Raw genomic sequence first — 15,066 nt, 5'->3', positions numbered from 1 at the left:
CCCTTAATGGTGTTTTTATGGACATGACCCCCATAACCTCTTTCCTTAAAAACCCCAACTGTTCAAGTCAAATGTGTCCTCTCCCAACCCATGCCTTTGATATTTTCAAGCAGTCCAATTATGCTTGTATTCCCTTCAGCCATAAACATTCTCAAATCTCTAGCCAGAAGACCAAAACCTTTCCTCAAGACTCCCCCAGGATGTTGTATACCTAAAACTAATGTAACATTGTGTGTCAACTATACTTCAATTAAAGAAAAAAAAAGAAAGACTCCCCTAGGATCTCTCCCTCTGTTTCTCTCCTTTCCACAGACAACATTGCTCCTCCCCACTTCCACTCCTCTTCTGTGCTTCCCATCCATTGCATCACAGAAGTGCTCTAGCAAAATTCAACTAAGATCTGCTAACTGCCCAATCCAGTGGATCACTTTATTCTCCACACATCTGAGTCAGAGACAAAAGTTGACCAGGACCAGGGAAGAGCAGGGCTGGGTGGTTCTGTCCTGGTTGAGGGCAGCCAGGTGAAGGTAACCTCTCAGAGAGTAGCTGTGAGAACCAATATCCTGTTCTCACGTTCCTCTCTCCTTTCCTGGTACAGGTTGCTCTGCATTGGTTGGTCCTAACTGAAAACAAGGGAACTCTACGGATGCAGTTCCTACAAGCCACGCTCCAGAGCAGGTAGGAGTGGGTGATGGTTGGCTGAGAAGGCAGGGGGAGGGCAAAGCATACAACCTGGCACAGTGTGCTGTTCGAGAAGATCGTCACAATAGTTTTTCAAATCTTTAGTAAACAACCTAAATTCTTGTCTTGGGGACAAGAAAAGAGACGGCGGCATATATGGCAATCAAAACATGGCACAGAACCTAAAGTTACAGATGAAATAAATGGCTTTAGATTTCTCCATGAACACAGGCAAAAGCACCACTTACGTTTTAAGATGTTTTCAAATCATGCGATAGCAGTGTTATTCTTAAATGATCATAAGATGCCAAGGTTAACTCCGGTAGGAGTTGACAGCTGAAGAGACTAGTGAATTAATAGGTTATTTGTAATAAATGACTATGAGATGGGATTTGTTGGATAATTTGCTATGTAGAGAAGAATAGAGCAAAATCTTCTTCTTGGTTTGAGGTTAACTCACTTGGGTCATTTGGGGATATTTTCATTGTGTGCTTGTGTATCCTGGGGTAGTGTATAGATAGCATTGAAATCACCATTTTAATTTTCTTAAAAACTTAGATATTTATCTTAAAGTGTAAGACTCAAATATTCCTTGGCTCTATGACTTCCCTTGGCTGTACTCTGTATTTAATCATTTGGCAACTTTTTTCTCCATGATGTCTGCCAAGGACAGATACCAAATGTAAGAGTAGAAGAAAGGACCTTGAAGATTACTGAGTTTGACCCCAAGATTTTATAGATGAAGCTAAGATCCAGAGATGCCACAGGAATTACACAAGGCCAAGCAGCAATTGTTAAGAGAGATTAAACAAGAATTCGAGTTCCAGTAACACTTAATAATACGTTTGCTGTCATTACTACATCTCCAACTTTTCATGGGGCCACTCAAAATGTGGAGCAAATCTTCCCTTAAATGCTGATGCATTGCCCAGAGGTTTGTTCAGCTAGAAGCATCATAGAGAGGTGCCCACCGCACAGTGCTAGCAATCAGGCACCTGTGTCAGAACTGGTCTCTGACCCAATAGCATGTGAGCCCTTGGGCAAGCTCTTTTTTCCATCTGGGCCTAAATTTTCCCTTCTGAAAAAAAAGTGGTAGAGAGGGGAGGGGAAGAGGAAAGCTAGAACAAAATATTTCCAAGGCCTCATTCATATCTAATTTTGTCTAAGTACATAAACTAAAACTTGGGTGACTGCTGTGGAAATTTGCTTTATGGAAACAATGATGTGGTTGTCTTCTATCTGGAGGGCATTTTAAATCTCTGCAGATATTCAAGGAGATTCCTAAGAATTACAATTTATCATCTAAGTAACTTACATTCTTATTTCTAAAAGAGGAACACTTATTGGACTTTAAAAACATCAGATTGGGTTCACCAAAGATACATCCACTTCCAAAATAAACACATTTTTCACTCAGATTTTAGTGACCCCGCCGCACCAGGTCTAAGAGAGCAGGAACTGGCTCTGAATTAATAATGTCTATTTTCCCATTTAAAATATTTGGAGGAAAATGGTAGAAAGAATTGTGTGTCCAGGTCCTCCAAGAAGCAGACACTAAATTGTGATTAAACATGCAAAAATGTTATTAGTTGACATGCCTATGAGAGAAAATGGGGCAGGAGCCAGAAAAGTCTGGGAGAACAATCAGACTATGATGCCAGTTTGACCACAACTAAAGGAATAGGGGAAGGAAAGTTGGGTGAAAGGATCCTAGACTGCCAGGCAGCCCGAGGGAGGTTCTGCAAGGACATCTGGAGTCCTTGAACCAACCTTGGCCATCAGAATAGTCCTATCTCCAGGAACAGACTTGCCTTAGTATCCCTCTTATGTGCAGGAAAAGGGGATAGAGTATGGAAATCCATTCAAAGTTTGGGTCCTTCATTTATTAAGTTTGCTTAATTAAGGTCTTTGAGACACATTCTCAAGGCCTCCACAAATTTTTATTCCTTTGACTTTACAGTATCTCAGGAAGTGTTAGCTCTAGGTCCCAGTCATTTTCCTGGCCTCCTCCTATAGGTGTGCATGAAAATAAAAATATGAATTCTAAGTCCATAATTTCCACTTAACCTTCTGGAATTAACTTTTTCCACATGTAATGTTGACTCCTCATTGGTCTATTTTTTTTTTTTAAATTACTATAAAACATGACTGAAAGAACTTTGTAGAAAAATTCTTTAAGAATGGGTGATGCTGGGGCGCCCGGGTGGCTCAGTTGGTTAAGCGTCTGCCTTCTGCTCAGGTCACAGTCCTGGGGTCCTGGGGTCCTGGGATCAAGCCCTACATCGGGCTCCCTGCTTGGCAGGGAGTCTGCTTCTCCCTCTCCCTGCCTCCCGCTCATGCTCTCTCTCTTTCTCTCGCTCTCTCAAATAAATAAATAAAATCTTTAAAAAAAAAAATCTGTGTTAAAAAAAAAAAGAATGGGTGATGCTACAGAATTGTCACAAATATAGGCTTGCTTATTTGGTGAGTTAGAAGGGAGTGAGTATGAAGATAATATTTTCCTTCATGTCTTGAGAGCTGGGCCTGGCCTGATATTTGCTCACAGCCCCAAATTCTAGGAGCAGAGACTCCTGGGAATGGTTGTCCAAATCTTACGGAACACTTCACATATCTACACTTCTGCCCACCCATCCCCAAGTGCCGGTTCCTATTCTCTTCATAACAGAAACCTTGTCTAAAGGGTGTTAGAGCCTCTTATCTAGACTTGCACTGTTCTCGTGCCATATCCCTTCCATTGTCCTCATAGTGGAGAACTTATTGCTAATTGCAGGAAATGTGTGTGTTCTCATGCAGTTAGTCATGTTCAAATTTGAAATCTAGAATCCTCATCTGTATTTAGAGAAGGTTGCTTTCCCCCAGTTGTTCTGTTAAATGCCTGCTGTCAATTTTTTGTCACTAGGGAAATGTTTTGCAAATGGATATAAGCCAATTTAGTCATGCAAACTCTCCTAGGTTCTTTTTAGCAACAACAACAACAACAAAAATAGTAGTCACTAAAAAGTTGGAGGTGGCCATGGATTAGCAATCCTCAGTAGCTGGAAACAGAACGAATTTGGAATCAAGTCTTGAGTTGGATTCTTATACTCTTTGTTCATGTATGAATAGGGAGTAGATTAAAAATATTTTGGCCATTCTGCAAAATTGCATACCCTTAATTTCGCCAGTAAGAGCCAGCTTCCTAACTTTCAAACATTAACTAGCCATGAATTTTGTAGATAAAACTCATTTTGAAATTCATTTCGTTACCCAGGCTTCTGGTATTGATTAATAGATAAGAGAAGTGCATGTAATTGTTGCCTTTAAAGATTTTTATTTATTTATTTGACAGAGAGACATTGAGAGAGGGAACACAAGCAGGGGGAGTGGGAGAGGGAGAAGCAGGCGCCCGCCTGATGTAGGACTCAATCTCAGGACCCTAGGATCATGACCTGAGCCAAAGGCAGACACTTAACGATTGAGCCACCCAGGCGCCCCTAATTGTTGCCTTTAGAGCATAGGCTTTCTGACTCGATGCTGCCTCTCAAGGCCAGCTACATTCATGGTCTGGGCTGCAGCTTAACCTAATCTATACTGACACATAATATCACACTACCTATGCTGAAGTGTCTCAAGGATATTTACAGACACTATAATCAGATGATTTCTCTTTCTCTTTATGAGATCCTAGGGCTCTTGTTCTGTCAGCACTTCTGCCCACTGCAAGGATATGAACTGGCCCTTAATATACTCTGGCTGTTGATGAGAAATGCCTCTCTTCCCTGGCCACCCCATCTCCCCCCCATCTCTTTCTTCCTCCCAGCACCACTCTGAGCAAGCCAGGAATTTCCACCTCAAGGCCTTTGCCCTTGCTCTTCTCTCTTCTTGGAATGGTTTTCCCTTGGCTCCTTGCTTGCCTAGCTCTGTCTCATCCTTTAGTTCTCAATTCGAATGTCATCCCAGCAGAGCAACCTTTCCAATGTACCGCATCTAATTCAGCTGACCCTTCTCCCCTGGTACTTTTTAAGACATCACCCAGAGCATTTCCTGTGTATCACCCTTCCTGTATTTTTTTTTGTTGTTGTTATCTATTGTCTTGTTAATACTTTGTTGTTCTGTTCTTATTCATTGTCTTGTTTTCTTTTAAAGGCCGAGAGGTCAGGCACTGCCTTGCTTACCACTGTCTCCTTGGTGACTAGTGTAGTTCTTGCACATAGTAGATGTCCATTAAATGTTTGCTGAAAGAACATATATGGCCTCATCCCTGGGCAAGGGAGATGGATTGTATGAGCCTTCTCCTGTAACACTATTAAACACTTTGGCTTAGTGGAGCCAGAGTTCTATTCATTCATTTCAGGTCACAAAGGCATCTTTGGGGGTCTTCAAAAACACAACCATTCCTTTATATATCACGAGATCCCTCAACCCTCAGTCCTAACAACCTCTCTCCCCTGTCTGCCTACAAAAGTAGGACCACTCAGCCTGGCATGTGGTGGCTTGTGTAGGTCTTACTCCACCGTCCCATTAGGTTTTTGTGCCAGTTACAGATGATTGACTCTGAACTTCACATTCATCCTTTCTGCCTGCTCTGTGAAAATGGATCACGGCTCCTCAAACATTTTTCCTCCACCAGTTGGCTAAGTGTTAAGCTTTGTTAACAGAGGACACTGGAGAGACATCGCAGGAGGAAAGGATTTTGCATCCTGGTTTGCTATCCACAGATTCACTAGACCTAAGTAACCTTGTAGAATGTCTGTTTATCCCAAGGCTGTAGACAGAAGAATAAATATTATAATATTATACATATAATATATATAAATACAGTATATTATAGTAGAACAGCACTGAGTTCCTAGTCTTTTTTTTTTTTTTTTTTTTAAATATTTTATTTATTTATTTGACAGAGAAAGAGAGAGAGACAGAGTGAGCACAAGCAGGGGGAGTGGCAGGCAGAGGCAGAGGGAGAAGCAGGCTCCCCACAGAGAAGGGGGAGTCCGATGCGGGACTCGATCCCGGGACTCCGGGACCATGACCTGAGCCGAAGGCAGTGGCCCAACCAACTGAGCCACCCAGGTGCCCCTTAAATCTTATTACAGGAATTCAGCACCCCGATAGGACTGTCTCATCAGGGTGACCTTGTGCCAAATTATTTGCTAACAGAGTTTCTTCTAACTTGTTAAAATCTATTGACGTTGTGGCAGGGAATGTGTGCTCCTGGTTCTTCTAAAAATTGCCCAATTTATAAATAGCTTTGAGAAGCACAATTCATTAAAAGGAATCTATTAAGAGCCCCTATGTCATAAGTCTTCCAATAGACTTGACAAAAGAAAATGAGATAAATCAGAGCTAAAGCTCATCAAAAGTAGAACAATTATAAGTATCATAGCAAGTGCAAAGTGACATACTGCATCGTTGAGCAGATAAATGGGTAAACAAAATGGGGTATAAACATAGGATGAAATATCATCCTTAAACATAGGTTGAAATATCATCCTTAAAAAGGAATGAATGAACTCGAAGACATTGTGCTAAGTGAAATAAGCCAGACACAAAAGGACATGTATGATTCCACTTATATGAGGTATCTAGAGTAGTCACATTCATAGAGGTAAAAAGTAAGAATGATGGTTGTTAGAGACCAGGAGGAGAAGAAAGTGGGGAATTATTTGTTTGGTGGGTACAGAGTTCCAGTTGGGGAAGATAAAGAAGTTCTGGAAATGAACAGGGCTGATGGTTGCACAACACTGTGGATGCACTTAATGCTTAACACTGAATTATACGCTTAAAAATGGTTAAAATAGTAAACTTTATGTTACATACATTTTACTGCAATAAAAAAATTAAAAAGTGACGTATTCCAAAGTGAATACCTAAATGAGCATCTTGCCGGGACCCTTTCCTCTTCCAACAACACACACACACCCTACCCTGCCTGAATCTTGTAGCTTTTGTGTACATCATCCTTTCTGCTTTGAAAAAAAAAACACCTAATCTACCTAATAGGCAGATTGCCCACATGCTTTAAGGCAGTGCTGTCCAATAGCAATAGAAAGTGAGCCACATGTGTAATTTTTAATATTTAGAAACCACATTAAAAAGTAAAAAGAAAGCAAAATTAATTTAATATTATCTTATTTAATCCAATAAATCAGTGTTATCACTTCAATGTGTAATCAGTACACAAAATTCCTAGTGAAATACTTAACTTTCTTTTATTGCATTTTACACCTACTTCCCATCTCATTTTGGACCAGACATATGTGGCTAGTGGTTACCGTACTGGACAGTGAGGCTTTAAGGGCTCCAAAGAGGAATTTTTTAAGGTAAAACAGGTTTTAAAGAATTTAACCCTTGATTTTTCTACAAAGCAATGTAGGAGTTATCACATGGAAGATTGTATCTCATTTGTTTTGTGATTTTTGAATTATAACTAGAAATGGTGTGTGTTGATGACACATAGTTTAACTTTTTTTTTTAGTGGCACCTAATATAATGGTGCATCTAATAATTAGTGACATTTTAGATTCTTTTTAAAAAAGACTTATTTATTTTCAAGGGGCAGAGGGAGAATTTTAAGCAGACTCCGAGCTGAGTATGGAACCCCAATGCAGGGCTCAATCTCACGCCCCTGAAATCATGACCTGAGCTGAAACCAAGAGTCAGAGGCTTAACTGATTGAGCCACTCAGGCACCACATGACATTTTAGATTCTAAGAAATACCAGTCTTAACCCTCAGAGTCTTTGATTCTTCCTCCATAAAAGCAGCAATAAAGGACCTAGAGAACAGGATTGTTGGGAGGATTAAGTAAGATAATGTGTGTAAAATATTTAGCAGCTTTTAGAGGCTTCGTATGTTTCTTGGCTTACGGCCCCCTTCCATCTTCCATTGCTTTGACCTCTGCTTCTGTCTTCATATCTCCTCCAGCTGACTCTCCTCCTTTCCTCCTTCACATGTAACAACCATTGTGATTACACTGGGCCCACTCAGAAAATACAGGATAATCTCTCCATCTCAAGATCCTTAGTCACATCTGCAGAATCTCCTGTGAGGTACATATTTATAGGTTCCAGAGTCTTGATGGGGCCATTATCCTTCCTCCCACATCTGGAAAGGGACCAAGTTGCTGCTTTATTCTGATCTCTGTCCTCTTTCCATGGACTACAAAGGACCCAACCTGTAAAGAGACTTTTCTTATCAAGGCAAGAGAGCAAATGTAAACCCAAAGATTTGGAAATTTGCCAAAGCAGCTATAAGTATGAAGAAAGAACAATCAGAATGGGTGCCTTCATATTGAAGTGAACTCTCTTCTTATATAGAAATGTCCCTGCCTCTTCTCACTTATTTTCCCAATTTGGAAATAAGCTCTCTCTACCGCTCTCTCGTCTTTTTTTTTTTTTTTTAATTTTCTTTTATTATGTTATGTTAGTCACCATACATTACATCATTAGTTTTTGCTGTAGTGTTCCATGATTCATTGTTTGCATATAACGCCCAGTGCTCCATTCAATACGTGCTCTCTGGAGGTTACTCTAAACACTTTTAAAGCAATAGTTCTCAACCTTGCCCATATATTGGAATCATCTGCGAGGGGGAGTTGGCAGGAACAGGGGCTTTTCAGAAATATCAGTGACCCTAAATGAAATCAATCTGGGGGGCCACCAAGGTCTTTAAATATCCTCAGGTGATTCTAATGTATTACTAAGGTTGAGACTCTCTGGTGTAAAGGAAATAACTAGATTCTTCTTTCTTAGGCCCACAAAATGTTCTTTCTCTTTTTCTTTCCTTTACTAAATAATGTTTCACTTTGGTCTGCATATTTCTGGGAATCAGTGGCCTTGAAGTTGTGAGAATTTAGGAAGTTTCACCTAAGAAGGTGCTGGAAGAGGTCATTGAGAGGACACAGACACTGGATGACCCATGAGGTCCTCTGGGCAATTGGTGGCTCCTCAACCCCTGCCCTGTCCTTGGAATGTGCTTTCCATCTGCTTTCCCTACACTACAAGCTGCCTCAGGGACATAGAGTCGAGAGAGCCATGGGTGTTGTTGAGATCATCTGGATGGAATACTTCACAGAAGCCAGTTAAGGTCTCTATATAAACTGTTAAGATTCTGGACAGCAGCTGAAGAGATCTGCTCATTTTGCAGCCACCCAAGACAAGCGTCATACCTACGTTCCCTTGCTTATTAAACCTGCCCCCTGCTGACCCCGAGGGGCCTGACTCTTCCATCTTTCCTTGTCTTCTGTGTATGGGGGCCAGTTTGCAAACCAATAAAGGGCCCTCACGATTATCTGATACATTCTTCTCCCTCCAGTCCCATCAATATCTAATCCACTGGAGACACAAGCTTATTGAATCCATTTTGAACTGTTTCTTGCCTACCAAATGTAAGTGAATAATTAGTAATGTCTCTTGAACAATTAGTAATCAAGTAAGCTGCTATTAAGATTTTCTCTCCTGGGAGAATTTTCTTTCAAAATTCAAAGGATTAGTGTAACTCTATCCTCTCCCTGGGCAGTTTAGATTAGTCTATTTAAAAGCCTGGAGGAGTTTTTGGATCATCATTCCTCACCTCCCCTCAGTTAGGAAGCTCTTCCTCCTCCATGAAGATGGAGATCTTCATGGGTTGAAATCTTACCTCTCTGTCAATGTTTATTATCAAATGACACCTCCCCCATTAGCTCCTTCCTGTTCTTGATGTAATCTTTTCTTTTCTTTTCTTTTTTCTTTTTTCTTTTCTTTTCTTTTCTTTTCTTTTTTCTTTTCTTTTCTTTTTCTTTCTTTCTTTTCTTTTCTTTTTTCTTTTCTTTTTTCTTTTCTTTTCTTTTCTTTTTTCTTTTCTTTTCTTTTCTTTTTTCTTTTCTTTTCTTTTCTTTTCTTTTCTTTTCTTTCTTTTCTTTTCTTTTCTTTCCTTTCTTTCTCTTTTCGAGCCTCCCTGGCACTCTGTAGCCTCTTCTTGGTACTTCCTTCATTCTTCTTTGCATTACAGTTGCTTAGTACTTTCTCTTTCCCTTGCTAATAGATGATAAACTATTTCAACTTTTTCAAGGTAAGAATTATATAATAAAATACACAATCCTGTTGAGCGTATTTTTCCCAGTATAGTAGTGCAGGTAAGAGGGACATTAAAATTTGGCGAACTGAATTTTTTTCTTATAAGGTTGTTCAATGGTGATCTTCTCAGTAGGACAAAACCTTGCAGAGAAGATAGGTTTCCCATTTCCCAGGAAGTCACTGGTACATTCAGCTCCAGGCTTACATTGACTCATCAGTTTCCTGAACCAGAGATACTCAACACCATGCCTGGAGAGGCAGGGGGCCTTTTCAGCACCTAATCTCAGATTAACCTCTTATTTCCAGATGGCAATACTGATGTGGTTTTGTTTAAAGTTGAATGCAAACACAGTTCCAGGTTAAACTGGCCTGGAAAGTAAAGAATCTCCTAACCACCTACATTTGCAGCAGGAAAATTCTAGCAATTGGAAGGATCACTAGCCAGGAAATCCATCCCCTTTCCCATCAGACCCTCTGGGACTCCCTCCTTCTGCCATGCTGCCCTGTCCTTCACTGCCCTACTTGATCACCCCATCTCACCACCCCCAAATTGTCATTCTCCTCATAACTGCCCAGAATCACTGCTTTCTCATTTTTCTGTGACTTAGCTCAGTGGGGCTGAGAAATTCAGGATTTAAAAAGCTTCCACGTAGACCCAGCCTTCACCAACCTGCCAACAAACCTCCCAGAAGAAAAAGAAATCCCAAGTCCAAGCAAGGGGGGTCAGGCTTCTACAGACAGGAGGGCCATGAAGAGACCAGCAGGGAAGCCTTCCACCTGCTCAAGCAAGTGGAGGGAGCAGCGCCTGCCCATTCATGGTCTCTGCCACATAGCCAGCAACTCTTGAGCTTGGGGACCGTGGAGCCTTTCAGGATTCAAACTCACTGAACTCCCAGAGGGACCAACTGATGCTGTTCTTTCAGGCTGGCACCCCCACACAAGGAGTGATGACCATGGCATCAAGGCAAGGATTTCAATATGTGGAGTGTGGGGAAAAGACCCACCATGAACATTTCAACTGGGCTTTGCAAAAAAGCAACCTGCAGGGGACAATGGCGCCCCTGGGATAGTTTGGATTCCCTCTAAAGTCCAACTTTGTAATACTACCAGCTATAACTTGAGAGTGACTTGGCTATGTGTGAGAACCAAAGCTTTTACAGGGATGGGCTCCTCAAGAGCTACTCCAGGCAAAGCTGCTCTTGGTGGAGTCACCCTTCTATTACTCCCTCAATTCAACACCCTCACCCACCTGCAGGTGACAGTGGCCTTAATATTTCTTTCAGGACCCCCCAATAAAATCCAATTCTCCCACCTTGTATTCCTACTAAGGTATGGATGGCTCATAGTGCCTTAATATAGCATTATCCAAGGCATTTTTAATTGCAATCATTAAGCTAGAGCTATAATTGAGCTCCAAAGTAAAATTAACACAGTGACTGGAATGATATTGGATCTCTGTAGTAACTTTAAAGAAATCATAGAAGAGAGGAAAATAAGTAACTGGTTACAGTTACTGGTTCAATAGTTCTACTCATTAGACTAATATTGGATTTGGAGATGGCTTCAAGGGTCTTTATTACATCTGAAACATGAAAGGCAACTGTCCTGAGGAGTCAAGGGGTGGCCCATGAGCCCTGGTTCTGCCGTTTGCTAACTGGATAATCTCAGGCAATTCACCAAACTATGAAATGGAGACCATATGGAAGTATGTAGCACAGTGTCTGCAATACAGTAGATGATCAATAAATGTGCTATTGATAGTTCTGAGCCCCAACTAGGCCAGCATTTATATGTCAGAGAAGCTTTGGAGTTACCTGTAACCTTGATATTGAGTGTTGGAATCTGCTACAAAATCAAGAGTGTTTGAGAGCATGATTTATTGCTTATTTTTTGAACTATTCCCCTTTCTTCTCCTCTGCCTTCCAGTACATTATTGTGCAGTGAATGATCTTAGAAAGCACCCAGAAACCAACCTCGGGCCCAGAAAGCGTGCATGGCTTGTATAAAATCAGAGAAGTAACAAAAGCTGGGACCAGGGTCCAAGGCTTGACTCTTTATTCGGTGCTTTTTTTCAAGACAACACTGGAGCTGGCAAAAAGATATAAAGTGCATTTTTTTAAAGAGGCATTTCCAATGCTATGTTTGGAACAGGAGAAATGAAAGCGATACGCCATTCCTTAGGGCATGGGGTATAATGTTCGTAGATAAGGGTCTTATTTCACCTCAACCTTCCCTATCAGGGAAAGTGATCTTTTGCATGATAAAGAGGATAGTCTGAAATAATTAACAGGTAATTAAGTTTTAAGATAGTTGAGAAGATATAAGGAGAGTACCTAATCCATTTAATTGAATTCAAGCCTCCAGACCCAAAGAAATTCCATTTCAGAATACTGAAAGAACTTGCAGCTGTTGTAACAGGCTCCTGGGAGAGAGAATGATTAGCCACCTTAAAGGAAGGGTTAACTAGCTGCCTGGGGTCAGCAATTATTACAAGACCAAAGGAGATTTCACACCCAAGCCTCCCTGCTCCAGCAGTTTCTACTCTACCAGGTGTCTCTGGCATCTAAACAGGCTAGTTTATTCCTTCATAGAATTAGGGTTTTGAATGATTGCAATAGACTGACATGAAGCAACCAAACCAACAAAATGAAATTTAATCGAGCACATGGTAAATCCTGCATTTAGTATTATCTTTTAATCTGCATGACTACAAAGCTGAGGAAATGTAGAGTAAGAATAATTCATGTTCAAAAGGTTAAGGATCTCGGCTGAGGGGCACCCGGGTGGCAAAGTTGGCTAAACGACCGACTCTTGGGTTCGGTTCAGGTCATGGTCTCGGGGTCGTGGGATTGAGCCCCATGTCGAGCTCCCAACCCTGAGCACAGCACAGAGTCTGCCTAAGATTCTCTCTCTCGAGGCGCCTGGTGTCTCAGTCATTAAGCGGCTAAGGTCATGATCACAGGGTCCTAGGATTGAGGCCCGCGTTGGGCTCCCTGCTCAGCAGGAAGCCTGCTTCTCCCTCTTCCACTCCCCCTGCTTGTGTTCCCTGTCTCGCTGTGTCTCTCTTTGTCAAATAAATAAAATCTTAAAAAAAAAAAAAGATTCTCTCTCTCCCTCTCCTGCACCCCCCCCCCGCCCCCGTGCTTGCTCTCACTCTCTCTCTCTCAAAATAAATAAATCTTAAGAAAAAAAGGGATCTCGGTTGACTCCAAGCACATCACATATCTTTGTTTGATACAGATGCCAAACTGGCTAATGAACTCTTGGGAAGCATTAATTGCTCCAAATAAAGGAGAAGAGAGCTACTGTACTTTGGCAGTCAGATCTCATCTATAGTATTCTGTTCAGCTCTGTAGGTGTCCAGGGAAGGGTAAATAAGATGATACAATTCTAGAAGCCATGTCATGTGACAGTTTAAAGGACTGGAGAATGTTCATTTGGAGAAAGGAAGGCTGTTCAGTTTTAGTGACTAAAATATGACAGAAGCCGTTATTTTACTGTGTGGCTTTGTAAGACAGGACTAAGATTAACTACTAGATCAAGGCAAACTTTTATCTCATGTAAGGGAATGGAAACTCATGGTGCTTGAATACCCATCATGGACCTTTTGTTGTGCTAGGTGCTTTGTATTATTTTGTTAAAATCTCTCAGAAACTGATGGATTTGGGGGTGGGGGGAGTAAGCTCCCTGTTGCCGGCAGTCGGATGTCCAGCTCAGCACTGCTCACGTAAAGCAGTAGTGACCCCTCTTCTGCTTCCCAGACTTGGGAATGCCATCCAGGCCCCTCTGGAGCCAGTGTCCTGCTTGAAGGCAGGCTCTCTGGATGGCAGAAAAGACCATCTGTGCTTCTGCAACGTGGATTTCCAACACAGCTTCAAGGTTCACTGGATCACTAACTGCAAGCATGGGGCTATGGTGTCCTTATTTTCCTCAGCTCATATTTCTTAGCCAGTCTTGAATGTTGGGATGCTCCCACGTCTACCTAGGATGTGTCTATGGGAAGGGCTGGGCACTAGAGGAGAACCTGGGATTGTGTGACTGGAGATGGCACAGGAAGTAATACTCTGGGTGTACATTTCTTGGCCGGTTGCAGCCATTTTCTTCACATATACCTATAGTCTTAGAATCAATCCCTCCAGTGCTGAAACCCTCCAGCCTAAGGAATGCTTCTGGCCAGTGAACAGTATCCGCCAAGGTCCTGGTAGGAACCAGAATTCAACTTGGGGGATTCCAATGAAGAATTTAATGAAGGGACCGTTAAAAAGGTATGAGCGTGGAATCCCAGAGGAACTTCAAATGCACTAGGTACACTCCAACGTCAAGGCTGTGTACTTGCTGTGTCCCTCTCAGCTACACCACCACCTCCCCATTTCCCAAAGCCCCCACCATCCACATGGCTTCCTCATCTCATTCAGGTCTTGGCTATCATGCTACCTTCTCAAGTGAGCATTGTAGCTGCTGCTCCTCATCATTCCCTTCCTCCTCCCCCACCTAACTTTTTATAGCACCTAATATCGTCTGACATTTTCTATATTTTAATTATTGATTATTTGCCTCTACGCACGAGAATCTGTGCAGAGATTTTTGTGTGTTTTGTTCATTGCCATAATCCCAGTGCCTAGAACACTACCTGGTCCAAGGAAGACTTTCAATAAGCATTTGTTGAATTGATGAATACTGATTGTTATTTGTTAAAGCTCATAAAGAGAACTGTCCAAAAGTGACAACTGATCCATCTTTTTGCTTCAACTGGGCTAATCCCATTCCTGCCCTTTTTGGGGAAGCCCGCTGAAACGCAAGAGCTTTTATATGGCCACAAGAGGGCGCCGTTGATCAGTTTTTCATTTTTAAAAAGTCCTTCTGAGACCCTTCACCCTCTCCTCCCCAGACCCCAAAAGGATGGGGCAGGGTCATGTCTACAGCCAAAGCAAACACAGTGTATCTCTACCATTCCAACATTGCTGTGCAAGTGAAATGCAGTTAAAACCTGTGTCAAGAATGGTCTCGAAAGGACAAAAGGTCATCAGAAAGCGAGAGCCTGAGGAATGTGTAGGAGGAAGGAGATGCCAAATCTGCAAGGAGCATTCAGAAGAAGGCAAGTGAAGCTGTCTCAGGTCCGGAGGGATCAGAGGAGACATTATGGGAGAGATGGCATTTGAATTAGGATTTGAATGATAGGAATGACAGGTAGGTGCAAAATTGTGTTTTGCTGATTTTACACACTACCTTTTATATGTCACTTGAATTTTAGGGTAATTTTCTTCTCAGTTGAGAATGAGTAACCATCTGTGTACATGGGAAAAAAAAGGTTAGCTTTTTAGGACATCCACTCCTATACTACATAGTGAAATATA

At 41.7% G+C, this 15,066-nt stretch overlaps 1 long non-coding RNA gene across 1 annotated transcript in view; it reads left to right on the top strand.

Annotated features, from left to right (window-relative positions):
- LOC113909849 overlaps nucleotides 1-15,066 on the top strand; it is a 36,893-nt gene that overhangs the window by 15,226 nt on the left and 6,601 nt on the right. Inside the window, exon 2 of the long non-coding RNA XR_003515845.2 lies at nucleotides 599-678. This is a non-coding gene — a long non-coding RNA (uncharacterized LOC113909849). The remainder of the gene's footprint in view (nucleotides 1-598; nucleotides 679-15,066) is intronic.

This window comes from Zalophus californianus, chromosome 6 (genome assembly GCF_009762305.2).
Source record: "Zalophus californianus isolate mZalCal1 chromosome 6, mZalCal1.pri.v2, whole genome shotgun sequence".
Taxonomy (NCBI): domain Eukaryota; kingdom Metazoa; phylum Chordata; class Mammalia; order Carnivora; family Otariidae; genus Zalophus; species Zalophus californianus.
Note: the sequence above shows the minus strand (reverse complement) of the source record. Positions and strands in the feature narration are given on the sequence as shown.